Source organism: Eutrema salsugineum, unplaced genomic scaffold (genome assembly GCF_000478725.1).
Source record: "Eutrema salsugineum unplaced genomic scaffold, Eutsalg1_0 scaffold_23, whole genome shotgun sequence".
Classification (NCBI taxonomy): Eukaryota; Viridiplantae; Streptophyta; class Magnoliopsida; order Brassicales; family Brassicaceae; genus Eutrema; species Eutrema salsugineum.
This window is the reverse complement of record NW_006256805.1, coordinates 1617353-1624360: the sequence shown is the minus strand read 5'-3', so window position 1 is coordinate 1624360 and position 7008 is coordinate 1617353.

Below are 7008 nucleotides of genomic sequence, written 5' to 3'. Positions count from 1 at the left end.
CTCCAAATGTGGGCTTCAGAAATGGGCTTTTTGGGCTCAGAGGTTGATGGCCGCGGTCGGGAGTGCTCTGACCGTGGGGAATGAGTGGTTTGCCGCAGTTGGGATGCTTCTGACAGTGGGGAATGAGTGTTTGGCCGCGTGTGGAAGTGCTTGGCGGCTGGTTTACGGGACATCTTGCGCTTCGCGTATCTTTTGATTGAACCGTTGGATTGCCAAGCTGTAAAGTGCACTGGAAAGCTGATACTTCCATCTTTAAGGTCTCCAAATTTGAGCTGGATCAGACGGTGATAAGGCCTTCAATCAGGGGTGAACTTCTGACGGTTTGACTCTGAGCTGAAATCTGGTTTTCTATCCATTTTGTTAAGCTTTTCCCTAAGTTACCTGAAAATAGTCTTGGAACTACAAATACTAGAAAAACGTAATAAAAGTACTTAAAAGCAATTAAAAACATAGAAAAAATATTTCAAAACGATCCATAAAGGTGGTCAAAATACGGTGTTATCAACTCTCCCAGACTTAAACCTTTGTTTGTCCTCAAACAAAACAAAAGCCAATTTTTGTACCACTTTACAAGGATGTCGATGCCAAGCAGCCACCATTCAAGGTACCTCACCAAAGATAGTGCATCAATCTGATAGATATGACTTTTTATGGTCTCAGGGCTATCAATCCCCTTGTCAATGTAGCACAAAGAGGTTTATCAATCCAGATGTGGTGTTAGACACTAAGCTATATGATCAAGTTCTTAATTCAAGCAAACAAGAGTGGGTTTTGATTAATCTAGAGACAACTACAAACTTAAACAGGATTAAGGATTAATGAAATGCTTAAACAAGAACTAAACAATGACAAATGATGAGAATGTATGAATGATGATAAGAAAGGTCTTAGACATGATAGTGGATTAGGGTGCCTTCAGTGATAAACTAATGAGCTAATGAATCATATGATCAAGCAAGCCATTTAACATAAACATCTCTAACTAAGTTAATCCTCTCATGAAGGCATTAACTCCTATGCTAAATCAGTTTCAAACCCAATCATCATCAGTGAAACATGAGTTAACAAGCATTAAGAATCAGTTTAATCTGTCATTTAAGCATATAAACAATCATTCCCATGATGAATAACACTTAAACCTCTAACAACTTTGGTTAAGACATTTCATCAAACACTTTTGGTGCATGAAATGCCCAGAATCTAGACCACATATGATTTGTATGGATCTAGCATAGAGAACAAGTTGTAGAGAATGGAATATGCATGATCTAACCCCTAAGCTCGCTAATCTACCACTTAAGCACCCTAATCTACATATCTAAGACCTTAATATGGGATTACTCACTAATCATACTAATCTCTCTTAAACCTTTGCAAGTTGAGAAGATTAGCATGATTAATGATGAGAAATGGAGATAGAGATGATAGATTCAAAAGTAAACAGCTTTAAACACCCAGATCTCTTAAAACTCTCTTGATTAAACACTCAAAAATAGATATTTCTCTTCTTAATGGAGTCTTTTCACCAAAAAGGCAAGAGACAAAGGGAATAAAACTTAGTTCTCCCCCAAAAAACCCTAAAAAGTATTTATACCTTCTTAAAAACGAACCGGGTCAGCCCGGAACAAACCGGGTCCTGACCCGGCTTTAATGGATAAAGTGGGAAAAGCTGCGGGTCGGTTCAGTATGTCCCAGGCCGCACACCTAAGTCGCAGTAGGTGAAGACTTGTCTTGTGAGGCTTGAATCGCCTTGTCGGAGCCGCACGCCTATCTAGGAGTAAATTTCGAGTGTTTCTGCGGCATGGTCTCCTTCCTCTCCAACTCGCAGGGCTGAGCCGGTTTCTGGGGGATGTAGAAACTGTGCGGGTTGGTCTCTATTGCACTTAGGTCGCAGGCTCAAGTCGGAGTGAATTCCGAGTGATCGTGCGGCATAGATCCAGGCGCGGATGACTCGCATGCCTAAGTCGCACGATTGTGGACTTAGCATTTCTCTTGCTCGGGAGCTCCAGACCTCTTCCAGTGATAGTTTACCCGCACATTTCAACTCGCAGCATCAGCATTCAGGCGTTCATCTTCAGGCCTGCGGGTTAACCAAGTCGCAAGACCATCTCGCAGCATCCAGAGCAGCTTAGATCACTTCGCATTCCGGAGAGTGTAACTCCTGTGATACTTGTCCGAATTGAATGATTTCGGTTGCAGAAGACAGAGGACTCATTTATCTCCAACTTTTGTGAAGGAAGTTTCAGTGCTTGGGAGGTGGAAGGCTTCCTGGAGGGCACATCTTTGCAGTGCATGTATACGACCAGAGAGAGGCGTCTAGACATGTGTCCATTCCGGAGGCCGTATCTTCCTGCTCATAGATCCGAATTGAATGCTCTTGGACGTTCTGGAAAGAAAACTCAAATGTCTCTGATTCTCATGAAGGACCCGGAAGCTGAATCGGCCTGGAAGTGCACCGTCCTTCGCATCCTTCAGAACTGATCTGCTCGGTCCGGAATACCTGCGAGACAGGGGTTTCTTCCGACGAGCTTATCTCTCTGCTCACGCGTCCGAATTCTACGATTCCAATTGCTATGAGACCGTGCTTCAATGCTCTCCAACTTCTATGAAGGACCCGCCATCTGAATCGGACCGGAAGGCTCCCCGGACAGGTGATTTCTGAGACTCGTTCGCACCCGGAGATTTTGGCCGATATACTTAATTCGCGGTACGTGAAAATGGCCGGTAAAGCTTCCCGCGGTACATGAAAATGGCCGGTAAAACCTTCCTGGCCAGCGAGAATGGCCGATAACCTCCATAGACTCAAGTTTTCCACTTTTTCAAGCTCTGCTCACCATTCCACCTCCTGGATTCATCTTTTCAGCTCCATAATCACCTGATAGACACTCAAAACATGCAAAGACTCATTGGGACCTAATGCATCTCCTAAGTTCTAAAACAAACCCTAAGGACCTAAAATACATGAAATAAAACATGATTTGGAATGATTTATGCAACCTAAATGATGCAAATTATGAACATATCAACTCCCCCACACTTGTCCTTTGCTTGTCCTCAAGCAAAAAGAGCAAATGAGAGAAAGAGGTTGTATGCAATGGGAGTTCACATTTTCTTTTTGAGAGAAGTGATCACAATGAGAATTCAAGTTCATGCTCAATTATGCAATGCAAAGCCATACTCAGATATATGTCAACTCAGCAAGAAATCTCCACAAGTTCTTCTCTCTCTCAACTCTTTCACATTCATTAAGCTTTTATCAGGTGGATCTCATGATGCAAGGTTTAAACAAGCTGGCTTGGCTAGGGAGAGGCTATGAGATTAAAATGATCTCATCAGTGTTCAAGTGGGTTAAATGCAGCAAAGGGATCTCTCTATGAATGATCAAACTTTGGCAGAATGCTAAAGGTAAAAAGCAACCTATGCATACAAGGGCAAAGACTCATCACTCCCCACCCTCTACTCAAAGCTTCCTCTCTTGCTCAAAGACCTCACTTTTCACACTCATTTTTCTCTCACTAGGGGATTTGTTCTTCACTTTCACTCTCAAGTCTTGGAACTCAAACTTTACACAGCTCTTTTTCTTTTACAACTTCTAGCCTCTTCTTTCTTTCTTATCAAAACATTTGAGCTTTTGGCTTCTTTTCTTTCTTTTTCACTTAGAGGCTAGATTTTTCTTTTCAACAAACCAGAGCTCACTTTCTCAAAACACCAAGACTGACTTCTTTTTCTTTCATTCCCCTAGTTATTTTCACTCTCTCTTTCCACTCATCTCACCTTTTTCCACTCACCAAAAAGTCTTTTCCCCCACACTTATTCCTCGCCAAAACTCTCAGTTCCTTGATGTTGGAACACAGCACTCAATGAGACCTGCCCTTGTCGCTCTAAACCTAACACTTTCTGCTAAGTTTGATCCAAGGTGGCCTTTCAATTCACACACAAACATTGGCTTAAAAGAAGGATGGGTTCAAGGTGTGGGAACTGATCCATGATGTGGATTCAGTTACTTGAGCTAAGGAAAAGAGTGGTAAAAACAGTGGTTCTAGCTCAAGTATGTATATTGGTATCCACAAGCTTTTTCAAACAATGCATCACAAGATATTTTCAAGTCAAGTTCAAGGTTCCCACTTAATTAGAGTTGAGTTTAATTCAAACTTGCTTCTCAGATTCAAATCATTTCAGACTTTGCAAGCATAGAAAAAGATTCACAAGCATATTCAATTCAAGTTCTCAAAGTGATGTACTCTCTAGAAAACCTATCATTACTCCTTGCAAGATGCAACCTATATGCAAATGCAATCTAGACTCAATCTTAAAAATGAGAATGCAACTACATGATCATTTTTTTGTGAAAATTTTTCAGATTTTTCCATTTTTTTGGTTTTTATATGCACTTAGATGACTATGCAACTAGAATGTGACTCAAGACTCAAAGTGTAAAATGAGAAAATAGAAAACATGGTTAGTAAAGGATGAAACTCCTCCCCCACACTTAAATAACACAGTCCCGTGTGTTATAAAAGTATGAGAAAGAAGTGAAACCAAAGCAAACAAGCAAAATGCAAAAGGAAAAGAAAGTCTACATGCTATTTACAAGGTTTTGAGTGTTACCTAGTGGCTGTTGAAATCAGACCCCAATGAGTAGGAGGGGTTCGATGTGTGGCCTGACGGTGTTTCCCAAGAATGGTGGCTGGCTTCATCACTCCCGTCGTCAAGATCTACCCAAGTGGTTCCATATGCGACCAAGGCTGTGCAGTTCATGGAACTCTCCCCAACTTCCTCTCTGTTCCTTGGTGAAACTGGTGCTGGAGCCCCACCTTTGCAAGGGTTTTCAAGCTTCTTGATCCTCTTCTTCATCTCCTTGATGCACTTGGCCATCTTGTGGATGGTTTTGTCTTGGTACTTGCACCATTGTTGGAGAATACCAATCTTCTGTTGAGCTCTGAACCCTGAAGTGCCTGGTTCCTCCCAGTTGTAATCATCAAAGTGATATCTGTTTCCACCAAAACGTTTTTGAGGTGGAGGCAGATCAGCATCGTGAGCACCAGCTGCACTTGTGGTAGCATCTTCAGCGGTTGCTTTCTTTCCCTTGGAGGCTTCTTCTCTGCAAGCTTGCCTGTACGTGAGGATTGGTGGATCAGTTTGGACATTGTACAGCTCTTCCTTCAGCAAGAAGAAGTGAATGTTCCTTTTAACTTGGACTGTGGTGATGGAGGGATTGGGTAGGAGAACTTGGGCTGGCTCACTGATGAGTGTCTTGAAGTTGTAGACTGCCTTGGTACCCACTCTTCCTTGGAGAAAGCCAATCCTACACAAATGTGCTTCATTAATCAGATCAAACTTTGCCTTGTTCTCCTTGAATCTATACCCCATGGCTTTCAAGATCTTTGTTACCACCCATCCATGGGTCAGCTTTGCATCTTTGTTTGTAGAATCCCACATGCACTTTTTGTAGAACATTAAAGACCTTGCTAATTGAGATGCAAGGCAAAGTGGGTATTCATACCCTACATAGGGTTCCCCATCTTCATGTGTTGGCATCAGCGGCCTCAGCCCTACACCCAGAAGCAGCAGATCTCCTTTGTGAACTCTTCCAACATCAATCTTGAAGTAGAAGCTGTGAGAGAGAATCTTGTGTACATATCTCAGAACTGGATTCCTTATCCAAGAGGCCTTAGCTGTTCCAGCTGTGTACTTCCCAGAAGCAATTGATCTCCATAGAAGTTGGATCTCATCTTTTCTGAGATTGACCGAGTTGGAGAGAAATTCATTTCTAGGTGCTGAAAACCCAAAGATCTTACTCAATTCTCTGAATGACACTGAATATTCCTTCCCTTTCACAGTAAACTCCACATGTCCAAGCCCATCTCCTTGAATGATTCTTGAATCCCTTGGGTAGTAAATGAAAGCTTCAAAGGAGGCCAAGAACTCTTGGGACTCTTGCTCATAAGCGATTTCTCTCATCTCCAAAAGTGACTCAACACCCATGTTCCCAAGCAAAGTCTTGACATCTTCATAGAGGCCAATCTTCTTCAGAAAGTCCAAATCAGGGAATCTCCCTTGCTGGATCTCTATCTGCTGAAACTTAGCCAGATAATCAGGTGTTTCTGGTTCAGTTTTCTTGAACTTCTTTGATCCCTCTTCATTGGTGCCTTGGGAACCACCAGCTGAGCTGCCGGAGTCACTTTCAGTCTGTTCACTCTCAGATACCACAGCCAACTGTTTCCCCTTTTTCTTGGAGCCAGAAGCAACCACCAAAGCTCTTCTTTCAGGCCTTGTCCTTTTTGGCGCTGGATCACACTTTCCTTGCTTTGTGGTATTCTTTGCACCTTGACCCTTGTCTCTTGGCTTTGAAGTTCCTGAGGCCAAACCTTTGCCCTTTGATGCAGGGCCCTTCTTCTTGGCCAAGGAGTTGGTTCTTTCAGTCATCTGCCAAGAGATTCTCAAAAATATTGTTAGTACAAGGTTAAGCCTCACAAAAGTCTTCAAAATTTTGAAAACAATTGTTGCAAGAAACCGATATCAACAGCACATGAACAAGTTTCTGAAGCCAAGAATCAATCAAATAAATTCATAGCAATGCAGAAACAAGAGTGCAAAGCAGGGACTCAGCAAGAAACCAATTCATCTCATTTTTTTTTTTTTTTTTTTTTTTTTTAAAAAAAAATCGATTTCTTCATGAATTACTTGCAACAATTTTCAAAACTCAAGAACAAGTAGTTTCCAACAAAGTGCTCTGTTTTCCAAGATTATCTATCACCCTAGCATTTATAAAAATAATCCCAAGGTCTAAAACAACCTATCAAAATCGATTCCACACCTTAAAGTTCAAAAATCACCATTGAAGAACATGGAAAGAGATGAGTTTCAACAGGGCGAAATACCTTGGGATTAAGATGCAACAAGTTCGAAATGCAATCAGGATGATGTTAACAACTCAAAAACGAGCTCAGAGCACTTTGAATCAACAATTTTGGTGGAGAAATGAGAGAGATATGGTGAAAACAATGG